The sequence below is a fragment of the Triturus cristatus genome, chromosome 4_2 (assembly GCF_964204655.1).
Source record: "Triturus cristatus chromosome 4_2, aTriCri1.1, whole genome shotgun sequence".
Lineage (NCBI taxonomy): Eukaryota > Metazoa > Chordata > Amphibia > Caudata > Salamandridae > Triturus > Triturus cristatus.
The window spans coordinates 117,717,310-117,741,337 of record NC_140586.1 but is presented as its reverse complement, the minus strand read 5'-3'; the positions used below and the strand labels follow the sequence as shown (position 1 = coordinate 117,741,337).

Here is a 24,028-nt window from a genome sequence, read left to right as displayed (position 1 = left end):
GGTGTGGCATTACTTCAGGACAATTATTTCTACAGCTGTTATATAGCAGCAGTAAGTATTCCAATGACCCTGCTCTTTCCCTTCCCTAAAGTCCTGTTCCTCCCCAGAGTTCCTCTACCAACCTACGCCACACCACCCTTCATGATTCATTACAGTACAATATATATAACTTTCCAGGGAGGGTGAGTGTTAGGTGCCATGTCAGGGCTTAGGCTAGGTTTAGGTTTGGCTGTGGACAGGTCGGGCCATGTGACTCTCACATCATGTGGTTAATGCAAGGTAGGAGACAGGCCAGTGAGGGAGATGGCATTAGAGAACAAGAAACTGAGAAAAAAGTTGTAGGAGAATGTGGCACATGATGGGAATGGAATGGGACACAATGAGAGTTTGTGGGCAGTGGGCGCTAGGCAACATACCTCTTCATCTTCTCATTAAGCGACAGAAACATAGGAATAAAGGCAAACAATTTAAAATGGACTGGGTACTGGGCCTATATGCAAGGAAGGATGGAAGGAATACCTTAACTAAAACAGCAATTGCCATTGAGAAAGGACATTGACTTACCACTCGTCCCAGCAGCAGCCACTTCATCCCCCTTTTGCTCTGTAGGGTGGTTCTCTTGGGCCTGGCCTTCTTCTAACCTGGGTAGGTACTGGATAAAAAGTAAACACAAAGGTGCTTACTTAGTAATATCACTACTAACTACAGAATGTGCACAAGTTATAAGCACAAAACACAACAAATCTGAAAATATTGTTACTCAAACTAGATGGGATTGGAGAGCAGAAATCTAAGAGAGGGCCAAATGATAGACTGATGTCGCAGTAAGAAAAAAAAGAGTGGCAAGAAGGAAAACGAAGAAGACAGAACATGGAAGGCTTCAGAAACAGAAGGGAATATAAAATGAAACACAAAGATATATGAGGGGTTAATGGAGACTAAAGTAGGTAAGGGTAAGATAGGAAAAATGCAAAAAAGAAGATACAGAGGGCTTTGAGGCATGTTAACCGAGGTGAAATTTAATTGTTAAATCCAGTAAGTTAAAATAGATAAAAACATAACTTACCAGCAGCAGAGGGAATGTCTCAAGAAGTGCTGGGGGAAGTGCCCTTGACCTTCATGGCTGTTTTCTTGAGAATTGCTGAATGGAGGAGAGAAAAGGACAAGTTATTATTTAAAGGCATCAAAATATACTGCTTAAGTAACCAATACAATTCACTCATTTAAACCTCTGTCCTAAAGATGGTTCCCTGTCATAAAAATGTATAATATCAAGTGATATCACTCCTACACTGGCTACATACATTTTCACTATTGTCACTATAAAGCTATACGCAATTCAACAATCTTGCACTGCACTTCATATAGTTGGATACAGTGCAGCAGCCAAAAGGGAGTCAAAATGAACCCCACCGCTGTGGGCCCTTCTCACTTCCTGTCCTGCCCATCAACCTAAATGTAAGCATACCTTGCTCATCGTGGAACAGACTTCAACACTGGGCAGTAAGACTCACTTGACGTCCACTCCCAGTGTTCTAGTCCTGGCTCCAAGTCTTGACTGACAGAAACTCCTTCCCTGACATGTCCACTAGTCTCACTGGAACACAAGCACTCCCCACTTGAACAATCTAGAGAAACCATATATACGTCATTAGATGTTGGATTGAGGCACCAGCTAATGTTAAAAAAACAGATTAATACGGAAATACACCAGTTACAGTTTAGCAAACTCATTATAACTTAAAACCCTCATCATGCACTGCTTACGACAGCACTTATTACATGACTCAATACTGATAAATGACATAATTGATAACATCACTCTTGATATTGTTAGTCATGGCCTCCAATGTCATGCATCCAATTAGCGTCAGGCCTTGGACTCAATGCCTAAGTTCTGAAAAGGCCCCAAACTGAACCCTCTGCAAGCATTCAACCTCCACTGCACACACTTTTAAGTCATTCATAAGGCATATTTTACACAGGGTTTATCCTGTGGCCAATGTTTGCAACATCGCTCCACAAGCAGTCAACCTGTAGGCTGTGTGCAGCAGGGGGTTGGACGCAGGGCCCCAAACCCCCCACTGCACAAGGCTGAAGGACTAAAAGAGGGGTTGGCTGAACACAGGTGTGTCAGGTACAATACCTGTCCAGAGGCCGAGCTCTACAGCCAATCCCCCATCTGCGCACTGCCAATGGCCATGCACAATGCTGCTTTGCCGCCTTCAAGGGTGGTGGGTGCCTCGCCTGGCCAGAAACATTGCATAGAAATGCATATGTACCACCCACTTAATACCGCTACTTGGTCAACATCCCACAATAAATCTTGATTTACTGATTGGCCAGACATTAAATAGCACTTAAAACAAGACCACAGACTACAAAAAAGGAAAGAATCTTCCTGAATACCATTTGCCATTGTTCTTTGGCAAAAGCAGCTGGAAGAATTTCAATCCAAATCCATCATGGCATCCAGCAAAAATGGGAAGAAGGAGCCATTAACCACAGCAAGCAATGGGCTGAACTTAGCAACCCCATCCCAGTTTGACAAGGTAATTGTTGTGCCTAAAAAATCCCAATCAGCGCCATTCACTAAGCCTGAGAAGGAGTAAGTTGTATAGAAGTGTTTTATCCTTCCACCAAGGCAAAAGAAAATCTACAGCCTGAATGTTAAATGCACATTGTGCAATCAAGAACTTCACAGCAAACATCCTGAGCACAACTCCAAGGGCACTTCTGGAATGTTGGCACATCAATATCGTGGCCCACTCCTTATGAATGGGTTTATGGGTTTACTGTTGCACCAATGTTTTTCAATTCTTGTCAATTACTTCCCAGATTTAGTCCTCAGTTAGTCTTAATCTTGCCAGGCCTCATCATCTACTCCAGGTTTTATACTTATGTACTTGATGAAGAGGCCTGACTAGACTGCGCCACTAACTGATGACTAAAACTGGGACGTAATTTACGAGAATTGAAACATATTGGCGCAGGAGTAAACCCATTCATGAGGAATGTCGTAAGATATTTCTGTAATATTAGTTCATACAGAACTAACTGATTTGTCTTACTGCAAATATTTTAACCTAGATGAAACCATGCCTTTGACATGTAGCGTATAAAATTATCATGAAAATAGAGCTTGTTTTCTGGCCTGGTTAAGCGATATGTTGTTTACTGCCAAGGCCATTTTGAAAAGAGACATCATTTATTGGAGAAGTGGACTTCCAGCTGTACATTCTAAATATGTGGTTGGAGTTGCATTTGAAGTTGTAAAATCTTTTTATGTTTATATTTTATAGAAGATATATGTATCATAGTCCTGAAGAAGGTGGTACTGATAAATAAATCCCACCGAAACACGTCAATGAATGACACCACCTACCAACACCGGACATTCCTATATGACTAAAAACAAATTCAAGGGTGTTCAGTGATATGAATGGTAGAGGTGTACATGTACAAAGACAGATTGGTTTGTATAAAAAAAAAATCTTCACCTTCTTTATGGTTATGTCTAGTATATGTTTCATATTTTATGTATGAGATATTTGTTATGCATTATGTATACAATTTTTATCTGATTAAACGCATACATATTTTCTTAACATTTGGTTCTCACATTATTGTTCTTGTGGTTCCAGTTTGTGTGTCTGTTGATTGTAAGACTAGAGTGCATGTGTAGTATAACCTATTATATACATACTGTGGGCAGCAATATTAAATTTGGTTTGACAACCATATCCCCTTGGTTCAGAGGGATTATTCTCTTCTTTTACAAACAGTTCTAGAAGGCGTGCATCCCTACCCAACACAGAGATGTCACATCACTCCTCCAACTCTAACTGACATCTCCTTGGCACAGCCCACAGATTGACTAACCTTCTGCACAGCTTTCAGGGATATTTTAAAAAGCAGAATGAACCAGGTGTCAGCAAGACCTCCTCTGTGAGGTAAGCTTTGCCCACCCAAAACTGGTTTCTTTCGTGCAACTCTTTAAAAAGAACTATTGTGGAAATGGTGCCAGAGGGCTACCTGCTCTCCTTTGGTCCCCATGAGAAATACATGCCCATGCCTGTCAGAGAGTGGAAGCTGATCACCTTATGCATATTTCTTCCTTTCTTCCTTCTTGCAAACCCTCCAAATGGGACTATTGTTGAAGAAGAGACTTTGAACTGTCAGCTAGTTGGCCAGCAGAGTAATTAGCTCTATCCAGCAGGGTACTTCAAACACGAATGACCTAAATCTTGGATTTATAGCAACTGTATTTGAAAATTGTGATTTAAAATGCATTATTTGACAGCATTTTTTTCCCCAAAATGTTCTCACGATGAAAACTCCCATGCCCCACCTACAACAACGTAGCCTTGCTTACTTCATATCGTCGATCACTGGCACATTGGCATTCATGGCAAGTATTATGCCACACCACTTTCAAAGATCACCTGTTGCCACTGTCTGAAAGTGCAATGAGCCAGGAGACCAATATGGTCTCCAGATTGTTCAACCTGGTTGTAAACAAACTCAGCATCAGCCACAGCTGAATCTGTACGGTGAACTGCTGCCGTAACTGACAGCTGCATCCGGGTACTGATCCCTGCATATGCTAGCCAAATCTGGACTCAGCCATAGGTCCAATCTGGAACCACACATCACCAAACAGCAAGATCCAGGCTGCAAACACCACAGTTAGCTAGTGACCAGATTCCTCTTGAAACCCTTGGCCCATACAACTGGCTCAAGTTGGAGACCAGCCATGAAGGTGCATGGTCCACATTGGAGGGTCACCATTTTGACCTGTGAACTATCAATTCTTATGAAATAAATAAAGCAGTGCGTTCAGTAATGGCTACTATCACATGAAATAATAGATATTGCTGAGTTAGTAATCAAAGTAAGTAACAAAATAAAGGAATGGGAGTCTAAGTTAGAGTAGCAACTAACAGGGCCTTTTTCTGAATCAAAATAGTGGCAGGAGGTTTGGTGCTCTCTACATCTACCTAAATGATTTTCATCACTGCTAATGGATAACCTGTTCAGCCACAGAGGGATAAAGAAAATGGGCTCCAGTTAATTAATACTGGATTCCTGCCCAAGGAAATAACGTATGGTATGAACGGTTGCACTGCGGATTATACTTTTGTTAGATGTCATAAATGCCATTTCCAACAGTGCCTTCAAATCCAATTTTGGTGAGATCCTAGAGCAGGTGGCATGTTGTACTCCCACACCCTTGCTGCTATTTTAAATCTTGATTTTCTAAAGAAGCTGTTATTACATGTTGTTGTAAAATGTTTTTAGAAATGTGCCTATGTAGTTGCTGCTATTTAATGCATTTTTGCGCAAAATTAGATTATATTTTGTCTTTAGGTTTTGTGGTTAAAGGAAAATGTATTGTTTACCAAATCCGCTAATTGTTTCAGAACATCTTTCTGTTTTTTACCAAGCAACTGATGTGATGTATATTATTCTAAACTGAATCTATCCCAAAGCTACTATTGTTTAGGACGGACCTAAACGTGTGCCTCTTGTTTTGGTAGAGGTTTTCATTTAGGATTTTGGTGCTGCTTATTGGCCTTAATGTTGGGAGCTTTTATTTGTATCTCGCTCATTAGGGTATTTGATAATATCTAAGTATGCTACGTGAGGGAAAATCTAAGACCAGCTATGAAGGGTTTTGATATTTATCAGTAGACTGAGAAATGAATTGTCCTTATGTTTTATTATATTTATCAAGTAATAATTTTATGTATATTTTATGTGGACCTCATTGGAGATCCAAATCTGTAATAAATATTGAATTGTAATTAAATTGAATGTGGGTTATCATACACAAATAAAAAGGGTGGCATAGTTGGTTGCCCATTTTTCTAGACTTATTAGTGCTAGACATTTTTGTGAGGACTAGTTAGTGAGAGCTTTAACCAGGTCATTTCTGGGCAGGAAAAGATGTTTGATTTACTTTTTTTGAAAAACAGATTTGTCTTATGTATTCTCTGAATAATTAACAAGTGGTAAGAATAGATCTTTACTACTGAAAGAAAACTGAAACTAGAATGAATTTGGGCATCTGGATAAAATGTTCAGATAACCGTTACTTTTCCTTGTCAGTGTTACCCCATAACCAGGATTAATAAACATTGGGGAAACAAATCGACCTAGTTTATTTTACAAGATGTGTTTGGGAATAGTTGGGAATCTAGGTCTGTGTTGCACCCAGCTGTCTTATGAAGACAATCCCACAATATGGAGGTTGTGAGTCTGAATATTTGGAGAGATACAACTGTATACTAATAAGAGTGCTGTGCAAAAAAGCCATGACATTTTTAACCTTCCCAGTGTTGAACTGACAAGGCAAACCGACACACAAAATATGTTTTATTACACTTCAGAACAACTTCAGAATCTAGGGGATTATTTCCCTCTTGCAGAATCTATAGTTAATATCCTTGTTGCTTAAAGTCTCTACCTTCCCTACTCCCCCTTTTAAATACCTTGCCACTAGTACCTGTTCAGATGGGCTTTTCTGTTTAATGTAAGATCTGGTGTTAAGCATAATCTTGAGACAGCATACCTCTTTCACAATATTTTTATATCTATCACTTGACTAACATAAACATGGCTAACTATCACTATTTGAATCACTAGTACCTCTAGGGCATCACTCCAAGACGGCGGATTGGCCGTCATATGACATTCTGAATTTAAAGTCGCCCCTTTTGACTCTCCTACACTTCAGATGCTAAAAGTTTAGGGGTGTCTTCAAATTTCATTTGATAAATCTATCTATGATTCTGATTTATACGCTGTTGACTCTCCTTACTCCACCCTAGCTGACCTATCAGCTTTTTTGTGCCACTTTACCATAACGCACCTTCTGGTTATAGTTTAATCTTCAACTTGAAGCCCTCACATGCATGACAGAATCCTTCCTTTACAATACCCCTAATTTGGATCTTGACCTTCAAAATCATTTGCCCTCTAACTAAGCAGGCCACATGATTGATCTAATTTTTTGCTCTTGAAAAACTGTTGATAACATCTCTTTCAGTTTGGAAACTTCTGACTGACTCCCCTTAGCAAACACCATACCACTTTGCTGGAAGTGGAAGCAACTAAATAACTTTTAGTTTTCAAGAACGACTGCAGGAGAAACTGCAGAATTATATCTCCAAATTCTCCCTTTTTGATCCAGCGCTCAGTTAATCTTTCTTTAATAATGCACTCGCAAACCTGATTCCCTGTTTCCTCCAAATAATACGCCAGTGAACAAACCCCCTTTATTCACCACAGATCTCACCATTCTTAAATAAGAACCTTGTAGGGTCAAAAGAAGCTGGAGAAAAACGATTCACCAGATATGGCTGTATTCTGATTAACATCAGGGCGCCCAATTGGGTTGCTGATTTTCTCTTACCAAACTGTTTTCATTTATTAAGACCAATGAATGATATGCCAAAAGAAACAATGAGACTACAGATATGGCATCCAATCAGGAAAAAGGTTATTTCAATAAATGTATACCTACTGTTATAAACCAGCAAAAGAAATATTCAGAATTGTCACAGAGTTTACTAATCCATGGTGTCTTCAATCCAGTATTATACCTTTAAAAAAAATTGTCATGACCTATCCCTTTACTTTGGTGATAAAGTAGCTTCTTTCCACCATGAAATTCTCTCCAAAAAAGTACCCTGTCCCCCTCTATTTTCATCTATTTTGTTTTCCACACCAGTCAGTGATTCCACTTTTTGAATCCTTCATCCAGCTATCCTCCTGAGAAGTTCATACACTCCTTGAAACATGCATCTGGTTCACCTGTTGATCTCTGTCCAGTTCGACTGATGAAAGAAGCGGGTGCCATTATTACTGTACATCTCTGTGTCCTGTTAGCAGCACCTTGGCTTCCGACTTGGTTCCAAGCACATGGAAGACTGCAAATGTCTCATCATTGTTGAAGAAGCCTTATCTGGAGCATTCAGGTTTTACTAACTTTAGACCTATCTCCTTTCTGCCTTACTTAGACAAATTATTAGAATATATGTAACCTTTTAGCTCCACACTTTCATAAAATCCTATTACATTCTTCATCCTTCTGAGGCAAGCTTGGCCTGGAATGAAGCACCATAGCCATTGTTCTCTCTACTTTTGGTGATCCAAGATGGTGACCGAGACAAAGGATCTTTAATCCCACTCGATTTGTCGATTGCCTCCAACGCCCGCAACCATCAACTAGTTCTGCAGAGGCTCCAGGAAATTGGCTGTAGGTGCAAAGCCTTACACTGGCTCCCATGTTTCCTAAGTAATCGATCCCAAAGAGTCCTCCTCAGGTAATTTGAAATCGGTGGAACCCAAGGTGCTATTCGCTCATCTCTTCTTTTCAATATACAAATGCTATCCTTGCTAGTCTGCTGCATACACTCAGGGCCTGAATCACAATGGTAAACTTGCACTTTTGTATAAGTTTACGATTGTTTGCTATTCACAAAGGGATTTATGAGTAGTATCTTTTCGAGTGCGGAGTCTCTGCACATAAGGTCTCACTCATAAAGATACTACTTGTAAATCCCTTTGTGAATAGCAAACAATCATATTTTAAGCTTGCAAATAGGCAGTACTTTTGTACAGAGCAAATTTCTTTATTTTTTGCAACAACTAATCTAATAGTTATGACAATGTATGAAATGGTTTGTGGAGAAAATTACCATCTTTTGTGTGGTATTCACCTAGATTTTTTCCCACCTTTCCTGACTCCATTTTTTGTTGGCTATAAGACTCTGTGCACTCTACTCCTACTAACCAGTGATAAAACATGTGTGCTCTCCCTTGATATGTTACAAATTGGCACAATTAATTAACTTTTAAGTCCCTAGTATATGGTACTACATGTACTTGAGTCTGCAAATGTAATGCTAATAGTGTGCTGCAGCACTTACTGTGCTACCAACTAAAAGGGCACTATAAAACGTCTCCAGGCCTGCCGCTGAGCCTGTGATTGCAGTTTTAAACTATCATTTTGACCTGGCAAAAGAAACTTTTTCGAGGCCTAAATTTTCCTTTTTATAATTTCTTTTTAAGGTAAGACTTATAAGTCACCTCTGTGGTAGGCTCTAACAGCCCATAGGGCAGGTTGAATGTTATTTGAAAAGTAGTACAGAATAGTTTTTCACTGTGGCAAGGCTGGCTCTCCCATAGGAAAATATTGGGTTAATTTATAACAATTTAAAAGTTTTGTTTCAGTTTGGGAGCAGCTAGAAAAATGATTTACGGACTCATGGTGGATTTACCACCATTGACCCAAAATCGCCAATGCCAAATTGCTGGTCTCATTCCTCTTGCTGGTTTGCCCAGCAGAAGGAGTCCTGCCTTTCAGAAATGTTTCTAAGTCCGGACATAGAGATCTTCTCCGGGACTGACAAAGAGCAGCAACCCGCCATTGTCTAGCCCTACTTCGCATCTAACTTGCAGTTTGCCCCACTGACTGCTTGTCAACCAACACTTTTTCTTCAGAAAAGTTTCTAGAGCCAGTGGTCATCTTTCCACCGGGACAAAACCTGGTCCCTGTATCTGACTAGCGCTCCATCTTGGTGAGCCTTAGCTTTTGACTGTGATCAGGTCTAATCTGACCAGATACCGTGGTTGGCACTTGGTGCTTTCTGGCTCTATGTTTATTTCAAACTTTAAAAAATTCACATTCCTGGTTCAATCTATTGGATTTTGATTGTTTTTGAGTCATTTTATAAATCTAAATTTACTCTATTTTGTGAAATTGGTTTTCCGTTTTTCTTGTGTTGTGTTTCACTTTATTACTGTTTGTGTGCAGCATAAATATTTTACCCATTGCCTCTAAGTTAAGCCTGACCGCTTTGTGCTAAGCTATCATAGGGTTAAGCACAAGTTTATTTAGTGACTTTAGTGGTTCAGCCTGATTGGGATTATTATTTGAAGTGGGTCCTCCCCAACTCAACTAATACCCCAATTTCTTACATAATGTAATATGTGTAACACCCTGGGTATGTCCTTGTAGTTTTAGAGTAAAATGATTGAAGATTCTTCCTTTAATGTACAATAAGAAACATTATTCATAATGCATACGGCATGGCCTGCAGGTTAGCTCTTTCCTAAGTCAAGGCAGAGGCCGAAAGCTAGGCCAGACTAGCTGTAGCGGGCACCGGGCGTTTCTCCGATGGGCCGGAGGGGTGGGGGCCGTTTTTGCGGCCGGTTTTATCAGTGGGTGCTGGTTTTGCAGCAGTGTGCTGCAGTATCGGCCCCCTGTAACAAAAGTGGAAGCGGTGCTTCTTACTGGCAACCCCCCCTGCGCCCCACTCCCAGGGCCGGTCGAGCAGCAATCTGCCAGGGCTGGTAGCTGTTCCCTGTCCAGCCCTGCTCAAAGGTATGACTGCACATATTTGAACCCACAAATGCCTGCCTGTGAACTTCGATTCTAAGCAGATGCTCTGAATAGCGTCAAAAAGTAATATTTATGTGACTGTAAAAAATACTTTGTCAGACACTTCTCAAAGCTGAACAGCAATCACAGATGTATTTGAATTGTAAACTTGGAAGATACATTGATAATCCTACTATCAATTGCTTTTTGTGTAAGAAATAAAACTGATTTTATTCACAATGCAGAGTAAGCCATGATTAATTTCTGACCCACACACTCACTCATCCAAGGACACAAAATCCTTAATAACACTATTTTGTAAGCAGAAAATCTATGGAAGGCTAGACAAGAACCTTTTAAGTACTGCATCTCAGCCTGTTGGCTACCCGATGGGACTGCAGGAGGGGTCATGTGTCAAACGTTTTGGCAGGCCAAAGTTCCAGACTCGAGTGGTGAATATGTAGAGCAGATTACATCACCAAGCAAAGATTCTTGAGTTTGCATTTGGGAATTAATTGTACTTTTTGTAATAACATAGGAAAGCAGCTGATGTGTTCCCCAGCATGTGTTTTGGTCTACACCAGACAGTCTCCAATCCTACTAGGTGGGTAGTATCCATGCTAACTTTAGGAATACCCTCGTGGGAGATGTCTACCTACTATTTGGGGTGAAAGCAGCAGTTTTCATATCATCTGTGAAGTCGGGAAAAGTTGGAAAATATCACCCTTCGTGAAGGCAGGCAAAGTGTTTTGACTTCATCTTCCTTTACTGATGAGACGTGAAACTTTTTTTCTATGATTCTTGACGGGGACTGGAACAGAAAATAGACCCCAGGCACTAAATAAAAGTGGCTTACCATTTGCGAATTGGATAGTAAAAAAAGCAGCTCATATTTCAACATGCACCACTTTTTGAGACATAGTGAGTGGTTGTTGGGTTGGAAAAGTGCTGTGCATGGTAAGAGATGTGTAGCCCTGCTCTGAGTGCCCAACTGTACTGTAATCTAGACGCCTAATGCAGATTTTTTGTCAAATGCAAACACGGGTCATGTGTGTGAGCCATGACATAGGCCAGTCTCTTGGATTGCGGCCTTGTTGGACTGGGAGGGGCACCCGGAGCTCTGCCTTCATATACCGCCTTCTCCAGGAGTTAGGCAGCACCTGCGTGGTTGTGGCAGCATACTGTGTAGTCATCAGTAGTAGTGAACAGGATCTTTTTACCCTGTGTCACTGGAGTGCGGCCTACAGACTCACTCCCCTTTTTAAAAGTTCAACTGCGGTGTGCTTAATTCACCCCTGGCCTAAATCAGAGTAGATGTGGAACGGTGTGCGTGAGGGAAACATGTGCTGAGTCCATGGGTACACTACACAAGGGGTGAAGTGTGGTACTTTGCACGCATGATAAATGTGTGTATGCTGGCAGTTTGTGTTTTTAAAATAACACACTCTGGTACAATGCAGAAAGAGGGTGTAGGGATTCCAAGTTTAATTTCTACTAAGTGCACAGTAGCTAGGATTATCGCTCCTGGCACTTCGGCAAAGAGTCCCACCCGGGGAATTTAGTACACCGGACTGCATTGGTATAGTTTTTTCCCTGATTTCTGTACTGTAACATATATGATTTTTTTTAATAGGTATAAATCTGACATGTTTATTGTTGTTCCGATCTTGCAGTTACAAAGGAAACGCAGTGTTCGTAAATCAAGAGAAATTGCAGGTTGAATTTATGGCTGTCCTCTGAGCAAAGAAAGAGGACAGGAGATAAAAGGAATCCATCGTATACTGTTATGGACCCTGTCATTGGTTGTTGGTGTCGTGTGTTACTATAATCCTCACATTAGAATGATAGGATCTTTCGTTTTTTCTTGGCAGCTGTGAAGTTACTAAAGAAAATTGAAGCACTCTCCTCAACTTAATATCCTTAATAGAATTGGAATTTAGCTTCACAACATTTTTTATTCTGTGTACAGGCTGGCACTCAGTATCTATTCTGATTAAATGCATACAGTCCTCCTTTTTAGGTCTCGCGCCTAGCGATGCAGTGCGCAGAACTGCTCGCGCAGCGAGAGTCATTTTGTTTGGGGTTCCGAAATGGACCCTGGAATTGTACACACTCGTGTGTGTGTTTTTACTTTTGTGGCCTGCTATTGGCCTTTGCTTATGTGTTTTTTTTAAACATAGCACACAATAGGCCAAAGGCCTATTGGTGTCTATTACGCGCATTCCTGCCATATGGTTTCAATTATCGTGCCCAGACACGGGCGCGATAGTTGAAACCATATGGCTTGCTGTGGCGCGCGCGCAGCACTCGCCGGCTTCTTTGTTTTTGAAGCGATCGCGAAAGTGAAAGCGATCGCATTCCCTGCCGCTTGCTTCTGCCTTCTCAGGTTTTTTTCTTGTTATTTATTGAGTTTTCCCTACGTTACACACCACAACGTGCTTTGCTTACATTCAGTGGGCCATGCCCACTTTCACTTTCAAAGCCACAGCGCCATGAGAAATGTCCGTACTATATGAAAGTGGAAAAATAAATGAATACAACTTGAAAGGGTTACTAGCGTGTAACCGAAGAAGAGGCACCAAAAGGTACTTTGCTATGCACAGAAGACTTAATCCTACACACGCCGTATATGCTAGCAAAACAAAGTACGGACGTTGTATACAATTTAACAATGTATGCTAATTAAGCCAGCCAGGCTAATAAAGATTGCCGCTCAAGAATTGTTCTGTCGCAACAGAAACTTGGAAACCCTTTTTCGAAGATGGCCGCCAATTTAGCAAAGAGCTTGTTCTATGCTCCTAGGCTTGTCTGTCCTTGATGACACGCCACTCTTCTCCGTGCTAACACCAGCGGCCCGGTGCATGTTGCCGATCCACTGCACTGTTCTGACAGCAGCCACGCCTCCGCCGGGACCATGCCCTGCCAGAACCAACAGCCAGCCTCGAGCCCCACAGAACCCGCTGCCTACAAGCAGCTGCAGTTTGCGGAGCCAGTAGAGAACGACATCCAGGGTGCAGACAGCAGCAGCGGGTCGTGCCCCGCCAGCAGCAGTGGGAGCGAGGACAAATGGGAGCAGCATCGCCCAGGAGGAGCTGCTCTTGGCACAGCAGATCAGACCCCAGCTCAAGGTGCTGCCCATCAACGACCAGATCTGGGAGCTGCAGATCATCATTCGGGACAAGTGAGCGGAGGAGGGGGGGTTGTTAAGGAGGGAGCTGGCTGCCACAAAAGAATTGGCTCCTTCAACGTCAGCAGCATTGTAGCACCTACTTTATAGCAGTGCAGCGCTTTATAACTTATGACCATCTCTATCTTTGTCATGTCGCTGAGACCCATTTATGCTGTACCTACGCCACTTAAAAAAGAAAAACCCCGGGTTTCCCTTTTGGCATCATCTTTACCATTTGAGGGTTCTGGGATCTGTGTTGCTTTCAAAGTTCCATCTGTGCTGTACTTGAGCTGGGTTTCACTTCCGGCATCCTTCTGAACCAAGGCATAGTTGTAGGTGCTAGTTGACCTCTAACTGGGTTCATCTTGAAGCAAGGCATCTTCCACCACAGTGAGCAGTAACATTTGTTGCACAAGGATCCTCTTCTGCCACTACAGCTGCTGTGCAGGCTGGGAGCACAGGTGCTGAAATTCCCTGTTGCTGCTGTACACCACACATTTACTGGCTCTTGGACCAGAACTGCTTTTCCGTGTGAATTCATCATTTGCACATTTTGCAAAACTGATACACGCTGTTTCTTTAGTGATGATACACGAATGTATGGTGCAAACGAACACAGATGGGATTGTTTCTGCATGTTTGCCTTCTTTCAGCCATGACAACAAAGCCAGCATTAAATTCAAGTAGCCTAGAGCTATTGACTTTGCCAGAGCTTGCATATATTGGTGCAAGTTTGATAGGGTGATAGAATAAAGTGAGTGAGACCGGTGTTAGCAGAAAGTTCATTTTCAAAGATGGACACAAAATACGTGGGAAAACAATCTAGTATTAGAGCAGTAAGGGGTGGTCAGCATTGTTGATATTTTCGCATTTTTAAATTCAGACCAAACAGTCCAGTACGCTTGCAGACTTTTGTTTACTCAACGAGAATGAGCAGTAAGATCAGGTGCTCTCTTTCCCTTTTTTTCCAAAAGGCAGTTTATACTATGAAAATGCCAGGATACAAATATTCATTTTTTGATAAACACAGATTTATGCACGGCGCAATAAGCATTTAGTGGATATAAGGTCGTTTCTGGAAGAGGAAGATCCTGCATCCAGTGATATACACTTTAGACAGTTGTGCCTTAAACTTGCAGTTCCATTTTTAATAGAATGTTGCTCGCTTTATTTATGTGTTAATTTATCCAAATAAATAAAAGGCAATGCCAGTAGCTTAAACTCTCACAAATGCGAGACCTATTGCATTGCAAATGCTTGTTAAATCTGAGGGTGCATCCGTCATCCTAGGTCTACACGCTTCAGTGCTCTGCACTGGACACTGTGGCAGCCTCCAGGTCGAACCACAGACTGCCCTAAGTGCTTTCAACCATATTCGACCACAGAAATAGAAGCAGCACCACTTAGCAGTATAAACAAGTAATGGGCATAGAAACCGAATAAATGTCATGCTAGCAATTTCAAACACTGCTGACCATAGAAACAGAATAAACATTCCTAAACCTGGATCCATATGCCCTGACCACAGAAACATGGGAAAGGCTAGCGTGCAGGGCCTAGATTCAATTTATGGAAACCTTTCATAGCTGTGAGCGAAAGCTACCTGAGTAAACGAAAATAAACACGCTTTCTGTACTTCGCAGTGTACCCATACCACCTCATATGTATACATAAACTTTGCTGCCCCAAATTGACAGAACTCTGACTATGAACACCAGTAAAGGGATAGCTGTAGCATGGACATCAATCCACCAAAATGCCAGGGGTAGCGGAAGTAACTCCAAAAGCCCCTTGACCTTCACTTTCTCTCACAAATACATAGACTTATACATTCACATGCATTCACATACACACACACTTACACACCCACTCTGCCTACACATGCACACACATTCATACATACAGACACTCTCTCTTACACAAACACACTCAAAACTGCAAGCACGCACACAACATACATACATTTTTTTTTACTTACCTCAGCTGCCAGGGAAAGTTATATTCCACCCATTTATACTCCATTCTTTATTAAACTAATAGCGAATAATGTAATATTATGCACTATTAGTCAGTTGCGGCAGGTGTGCTGGACGAGCGGCGGGGAGGGTTGGAGTTGGTTTTAGGGGTCACGGGTGGGAAAAAAAAAAATTTAAAACTTACATGCAGCTCATAGCATCGCGCTCTTCTGCTTCTCTTCTCCAGGCGGCACAGGCCCCCAGAATACTCTGCTGCCATGGATTGCCTGAGTGCCCTCGATTTGTGCTCTAGAACAGACTGGGAGTCTGTGCCTGCTCTCTCTAACCCAGCTGCGTTGCTGGGTTGGAGAGAGCTTTCACAGCGCATGATGGTCTGGCCGGCCAGAGACATCGTTACAAACTGTCATGCACAGTGAAGTGTGTGCGCCTACCACTCCCCTAAGTGCCTGTCGCCCTCCAGGCCCCGCCCCCCAAAGACTCGACAGTTAAGGAAAAATAAAACAAGAGTTTACTATTGTTTTATTTTTATTTTCCTGACGTTTTGGGTGGGGTGTGGGCAACACTCCTCCGCCATAGCGGAGAAGCCGTCGTTGCTATGAGTATTATAAAAAATTGACAAAAAACGAGGAGAGTGAAGACCCCACCGACGTTCATAAGGACGAGCTGCTCCTGTTCCTGCCACTGATTTTGCCACTGCTGACACTAGGAGTCACAAAGGCAGTGCCAGGGGTCACAAGGGGCATGCCAGAGATGGCAGCAGCAACCCCTGGAGACCTCTAAATGGCGTCCATGAGTTGGAGCAAGGAGGATCAAACTTTCCCATTGAAAAATCTGTAGCTGTGCACATAAAGATTTAACTGACAACGATAAAAATAAAAAAATTAAATGGGGGCAAAAGAAGTTGTGAGGATTGAAAGAACAAAACAGCTTCTGACAGAGCCAATATGTCTCACCTTGTTGAACTATTCGCTTTACCAATGCTTTTTGCCAATCCTGTGCCGCATCTGTGATAGAGCGTCACGTTATTCTGAAATTTGTAGGGTTGCATCATATTCGTTGTTAATCCGCACCCACATATTCATCGACGTAGTTTAGGTGTGACATAGAAATGTATCATTAGATTTGTTTAACTTATGAGTGATTAGAAATGTAACCATGCTTTTCATGACAAGTAATGCTGCAGATCATTGCAAATGTATTTTAGTAAACGCATACTGTTTGATTTTCACGTAATGCAACGTGTTCGTTTAAACGTGTGCCATGTTAAAGTTGCACATGCAGTTTGCTTATTCACGTATACAAGAATAATGAACTAATGCTTAGAGTGTGATTTCGTAATGTGTTTAACTGTGTAAAGGCCTGATCGTATATACGTTTGAAGAGAAAGGCCTGTTCATTTTCTTATGTTAGCTAAACGTTGTAGGCCGAAAATGATTTCCCTTGGTAAAGGCTTTGGGTTTCGGGAGAATGGAAAATCTTAGAGAAGAGAAATGTTTTTCGTTCCCATGTTTCTGTTGCAGGTGCAAGGACATTTAACTCGTTAGAGAGACTAGGTCTTTGTTTTAGGAGTTAGGATGGTATGAGAAGCCAACAGGGGAGTACATTGGAATGTGTGGATGATACTTTCAGCGGATAAGGTGCCTGGGACCCAAGGTCAAGCTAACCGTCGTTGGATGAAGTACAAGTTTCACTGGAAAAGTGCTGGAAGAAGACCTGGCTGAAGAGGTGTGCCGAAGGGCCTGTTCTACGTTTTTGGGATTTTGTATTAGGGACAGTGCCCCGAGGGTTGAGCAGTTGAGGTTTAGATGGGAAGCTAGAAGGATCATCTTAGAACAAGCTCTGACTAAGTGAATGTACTTCTTAGGAAGTCTTCACTTCTGACACCCTTTTATTCTCTTGCCTGGAAAGGGAAATGTTAAGTAGGATGTCATCTTAGAGATAGAGTAGGGAAAGACTAACTGTTTTTCTTTTAGGCTAATGGTTTCAGATATAGAGTTTGGACTAACCATTGTTTTATTGATGCTTTTAAAATTGATTATCCTTTTTATTTTTTAGTCGTATGAGACTCTTGCATAGAATTTCCTTTGTATTAGTGCCCATTTATTGTCTTCACCTTGTATTGAGGTGTTTGTATGTGCATTTATTCCTGGTTGTAATAAAATCTTTAAAAAATTGACTTGGAGTCCGTGGTCCTTTGGAACGGAAATTGAATTTGGTTAATTATGTATTGAGATTGGAATTTTATCCCCTCCACACTATTTAGCAGATAAAAAGATCCTGGCGACCTGAGAGGATTCTTGGAGATAACCAGGTAGGCAAGAATCCGGTCCTATCATCTGTAAAATACTTTCTTCCAGTACTGGGCAGCATCAGGCAAACAGAAGTCAATGCAAACCCTCCTGTGAAAGTTTTATACTGTAAAGTTGGCATTTGAGTATGATAAAGTAGCCTAAATGTTATTCCTTCAACGCACGTGGCCCTGACTTTGTTCTGCCTTCAGAGAGCTACTTCTGGAATTAACAGTAGCTATACCTATGCATTTCTTGACTAACACATTTATTGTGGTTACTGCTAAATTCATATTTGTCTACTCTAAGGGCTGCACATCCTGCGTGGGCGCTGGGCACAGACATGTGCCCATGACGGAAATGAATGGTGGTATTTCCACTGCACAACTCCTCCAACTTTCTGCTCATTGTATTTTTAGCAATGAACCATCTAACAGCACACATCAAACGAGCTTCTAAACAGGAAATTGTTTTTGCAGTTTTCTAGGGAGCAACCAACGCTGTGGGTAGCCTCAAATCCTTGTACATTTGGACTCGAAGACGTTTGAATTTTGTCTACAGAATTGGACGAAGTACATCTTTTACACCATGAAATATGTACTTGAAGACAAACTACTAAACGTTTTGTAGAATCACTGTGCTCAAAAGTAAAGGGTTGTTCGGTGAAGATTTTTTTCACCTACTTTACTTTTTTTTAAGTTTTGCCTAGTTCCCGAGGTGCTTTGTGAGTGAAAATCGACGATACAAGCGTAAAGTTCACAGGATGTTTTAGAATAAAGTTTTGTTAAGATGTAGGCACAAGTTTCCAAATTTGGGGCGAACACCCAGACAGGACCCGTTTTGTTATAATCATCCCTTGAGGGTTTAACAAAGCGCTGGTAACAACTGTACAGAAGTCCCAGACAGCTTTGGGAGGAGGACTATGAGAGTGAGTGAGAGGTGAAATAAAGTACCTACCCAAGAACTCAGGGGCATATTTACAACTAACGTGGCGGAGCGTGTTGTTAAGCCAAGAAGTCTAACACCGAGCTCCGTAGAAACGCAGGGCTGCACCATATTTACAAGAATGTAAAGGGTGCAGGCCTGCTTTTTCCCTGCGCTGGCACTAAATTTAGCTGCCTTGCACCATAGTGCAAGTGTGCCTGCGTTGTGGGAAATGATTGTTTATGTGCAGGAAGGTGTCCCTTCTGCATATAAACAATCTTAATACGGTGATTTGTAACTTCTATGTGTGCTACTTATGCAGCACACACAGAAGTTGCAACTCGTCATTTTTAAAATGATTGTTTATGTGCAGGAAGGTGTCTCTTCTGCATATATACAATCTTAATACGGTGATTTGTAACTTCTATGTGAGCTACTTATGCAGCACAGACAGAAGTTGCAACTCGTCATTTTTCAAATGATTGTTTATGTGCAGGAAGGGGTACCTTCCTACACATAAACAATAAGTGGTGTTTTGCTGTTTCTAGGTGTGCTGCACAATGCAGCACGCATAGAAACAGCAAAAATGAGGAGAAATAAAGCATTTGTCCTCGTTTCACCATGTTAAGACCAGGTTTTCCCTGATCTTGATTTTGGCGCTGCCCCATATTTACTCCAACCTTGTAAACATGGGACAGCGTCAAAATCAATGGGTGTTGCGGCAGAACGCCCACCGTAACACCTATTGCCCACCCTTTTCACGCTAAGTATAGCGTGAAAGGGTGCCTTATTCACAAGGTGGCAAATGCTGACTTGTGAATAAAGCGAAGCCCCTATCGCCATGGGAACGTCGATAAAAGTAACTTTTGTGGCGATAGGGGTTTGTAAATATGCCTCTCACTGTAGTGTACTGGTTGATCGTACAGCAGAGATGGGCAATGCCCGGAAATACAATTTGAAGAACATGCCCACTCTTTCATTGTCACCTTTCATAGAAAAAACATACCGATCATTTATTTACGTTTCTCTATTCTGGAAGAGCCAACAGCTGATCGGTAAATAGGCATTTGTTTAAAAATGACAGGATTCTTGTGTAACATGGCCATTATCCTTCTGTGTGCTCTATTTGATATTTGATATTTGTGGGGTATTTCTAGAGCGCAGCGTTCGCTCCGAAGGGAGCATCTTGGCGCTGAAGATCCTGTGAGAACCAGTCCAAGAGGATTAGATAGCTGCTTTGGAATACTCGTCAGGGAGAGTGAAAATCCAGGTTTTAAGAAGCTTTCTAAAAGGTTTTTCCTGGGTTAGTTGTCTGAGGGTTTTAGGCAGTTTATTCCAGGCTTTGGCGGCAAGGAAACTGAGGGTTTTCCCACCTTTAGTTTTCAAATTGTATTTAGAGGGAAGGATGAGATTGTCATGGGTCGAGCGAAGGTGGCGACTAGGGGTGTAGTGGGGAAAACGCCTGGTAAGGTATTTAGGGCCTGTTATGTTGTAGGCCCGGAAGGCTATGATCAAAATTTTAAAGAGAATTCTTTTGTGAAGGGGTAGCCAGTGGAGGGATCGAAGCGCTGCGGTGATGGAAGATCTGCGGGGTAGTCCAAGGACTAAACGCGCGGCTGTATGTAATACGCTCTGTAGTTTCAGAATCTAATAATCATTGTGGAAAAAAATACATATCCCGGATTTCTTTATGTGTTTGTTGTTTTATGTTTATGCTTCAAAAGGGAAAAATACCAGATTTCACTGATTTTCCAATATTTTTACTGGCCTGGACTTACTAATGCAGGCCAGGCCGCTAAAATAACAGCCTGGTGTCCACCTTAGGTCCACACCATGGTAACAAAGTCATGAAGAGGATCAAGAGTCTTAATGGCCTAGTGAAGAAGGCAAAACCAGTATAAGGTCTCTGACCAGACATGACTTTGGGGTTTGGAGGGGGATGTATTTAGCCAAATTCCAGCGAGAAGAGGTGAGTTTTTAAGGATCTTGCAAATTTGAGGTTGTAATTTTCTAGTCTTAACAGTCGACATAATGAGTTCCAGAGTGAGGAGTCCTATATAGGGATCGATCGACCTCTGAATCTCCTATATCTGACCTGTTGATAGCAGACAACGGCTGGATGGCTCAACTCAGCTGGTTGGGTCTGGTTGGTTAGCAGAGGATAACAGGTCCCCAATATCTTGTGTATGGCCCCAGACTGCTTTTGGATAACGCAGAGGGCTTTAAAGATCACTCTTTCAGTAACAGCCCAACATAGAAATTTTAGGGCTGACATGATCATGATTCAAGATTGAACAACAGGGGACCTAAATATATCTGAACTCTCTGGAGTTTAGGGTGAGATGTTCCAGGGAGAAGGCTGTTGCAAAACTCCAAGTGTGCTCTCTGGTAAACTCGAAAGGAGGATGCTTAGTTACAGAGAAATTTAGTTACATAGTTTGTTAGGGAGAAGCAAAGATTCTCGTACGAGAGTGGCTGGGAAAACTCCAATTATTGATTAAATTCGTATGTAACTGAGTAGACTAAGATTGTAGTACCATTATCTTTTTTTGTGTTTCATTCTAAGCCCTTTGCAAATAAAGAGCTTAGTGATAAGGTTTAAAGGCTTCCAGCATTATTTAATTCTGTATTTCTGTAAATAACCCCCTTCCCAAGAACCTTTGCTAGCCCATGTGACTGCACGGTGCGTAAGACTGCGTCACAATTTGCGTAAAATCATGCGGTTCTGTCATGGATATAGTGAACATATTTATTGCATTTTGACATAATTAATCGTTTTTGATGCAGAATTCTACAAACGATGGGCATGCGCTATACAAATGCACTTACCAAAATGCTCAGGATACCATCTGGTGGGCTTGAACCTCAAAACTGATGCGTACTGATTGAGGGATAAATGGTAATTTTGACTTTTAAAAAATCCTAGTGCATTAAAACGTTTTTTAAAGTATCAAAAAATATTTGTTAATTTTTCATTATTTTACACAATTTATCATGTGCATTAGCAAATTTTGCACAGCTGTTTTATCTTGATAAAATATATTGTTATTGCTTCCTTTCCTCTACCCAAATATTGTATTTTGTTTCATTTCAAACTACACATAAACATGTTGATGTTCTTGCTCTGAGACCATATGTAGAGATGTTTCCGAGGTTGTAAAACTCATGCTGCAGAGCACAACGTGTAAACTGGAGGTCCAAAGATGAAACATGGCATGGGAGATTCCGTCTTCCTTCTCAGCAATTTTATTAAATGAATACCACAGAGAGTCTTATGTATAACATATTCTATTTAAGTGCCGAGAGGCAATTCAGTGTGTGGTATTTGTTTTATTATTTATGCGTTTTTATATAGCGCGAACATTACCCAAAGGTGTCAGAGAGCTTTACAATAGAACCAGTTACATTACATAAGGAATTGAGTACATGAATTACATAAAAGATGCAAACAGATAAACTCTAAAATCACATAGGAATGGTAGTAAGTACATAAGCCTCATACAGATACTAGTGGTTACAGTTACATATACATATGTACAAGTTGCAAATTCACTCAAGATTACATTTTAAGAAGACCTAAAGTGATTAGGGTTGGACAATTAATATATTACATATTTACAGAGCATGATGTTCTCGCCATTGCTGGGGTTCTTGCAGTGTTCCTTCAGCCAGCTCTCAGGGGCGGTGATCTTGTGCCTGGAGGGATCCACGAGCTGGTGATGGCCGAAGAGGCAGGCAGATCCACGTCACAAAGTCAGGCCTACCACCGGCTCAAGCACGCAGAACTGCAACTGGGTCCTGACCTCCACGCCGCAGGGTCTGTCCTCGAGGCACCCCTGGGGGGGGGCTCTCTCACTGTTTCATTGCTCCTGCCCCTAGTCTCAGACTCAGGGCCTCTGCTGCCGATGGGTCCCCTAATCACAGCCCTCCTCCGCCATCTTGAGGGCTGCACGCTGACTGCCAAAACCAGCACTGTTCATAGCTCTGGACATGGCAGGCAATTTTATTAGGACACTGTTGTTACTGTCAAAAGCAGCCAAGTGAGTGTCCAGTGGTGTAGAGGCCTCTTGAGGTAGTGGTGTTGGGGTCAGTCACTCATGGTGAAAGTTCAACTTGCAAAAATTAAACACCAAACCCTTCTAGCCACCCGATAACTGCTGTTACTCAAAGCTCCATGACTCTGAGTTCACTACTTAAAATCAGGGGTTCCCAGAGTCAGTGCAGAAGGGCTGGATCCCTGCCAGGTTTCCATGGCATGCACTGTTTACGTAAATGAATTCCAGTTAGGTTAACTGTGATCAAATATATCGCATGTCAATATCCTCAATAACTGCCTTGGATCTGGTCCTCCTGGACTTCTGCTGGGTACCCTAGCCTCTTTCTAAAGAAAAAGCTCATGGGTATGGTTGGGTGGCAGGGAAACATCCATTACCATACAGTCATTACAACGCACTATCTTTACAACTCAACTGACTTTACATAGCATGCCATTACAACGCATGCCATTACAACACGTCACTACAACTCATGCCATTACAACGCATACCATTACAACTCATGCCATTACAACACATTATAAGGTAAGTAATGGAGATTTCTTAGTTTTAGGGAGGGTATGGGTTTTGGGGTACATGGGAAAAGTAATATTTACCCTTACACTATCCAAGACTTTCCCTACTGTTGCACTCACTGGAGTGGGAAAAGTATTTTTTACCCCTACACTATCCAACACTTGCCCTACTGTTGCCCTAAAAGTAATATGCGTTGTAATGGTATGCGTTGTAATGGAATGCGTTGTAATGGTAGTTTTAAAAAAAGTGTTGTAATGGCATGCGTTGTAAAATCATACGATGGTATTGTAGTTGCGATGTAAAAACTGCATTGTAAAAGCATGCGTTGCAATTGTTTGCATTGTAACATCATATATTCTGGGTGGCATAGTGTGTGGGAGCAAGCAATGAGCTATGGTACCAGAATACCATGGTCAGAATATTGTCTCACATAAACATTGGGTCCTAAATACATTTTACAAAAATATCTGCCGCTGGAGTTAACCAGTGCTTCATATGACCTGATTGTTGCTGGTGGAACCCACCGGCACTCATTTTTGAGGACTGGCACTTGTTTTTCATCATCAGCCTTTGCCCCAGAGCAGGAGCGGCACATGCAGGTTAGAGCAGTGAGGTGGTAGGCCCAGGTTGGGGGGGATTCGACAGACAACCACGAGGGAAGATTAAATAAATTATTAAATTTCCCTCCTCCCCATCTGTTGAAATCCCCC

The 24,028-nt window shown here is 41.7% G+C and overlaps 1 protein-coding gene across 2 annotated transcripts in view; it reads right to left on the bottom strand.

Annotated features, from left to right (window-relative positions):
• The window catches only part of LOC146833125 (sphingosine 1-phosphate receptor 2-like), a 641,976-nt gene that overhangs the window by 608,074 nt on the left and 9,874 nt on the right, over nucleotides 1-24,028 (bottom strand). Inside the window, exons 1-3 of one of the 2 annotated variants that reach the window (XM_085600750.1) lie at nucleotides 1,469-1,516; nucleotides 1,067-1,141; nucleotides 565-652 (exon numbers count right to left, since the gene is read on the bottom strand). The gene's annotated coding sequence lies outside the window, so the exon portion shown is untranslated. Of the gene's footprint in view, nucleotides 1-564; nucleotides 653-1,066; nucleotides 1,142-1,468; nucleotides 1,517-24,028 lie in introns of those variants that run through there. The other variant, XM_085600749.1, reaches the window with a different exon arrangement.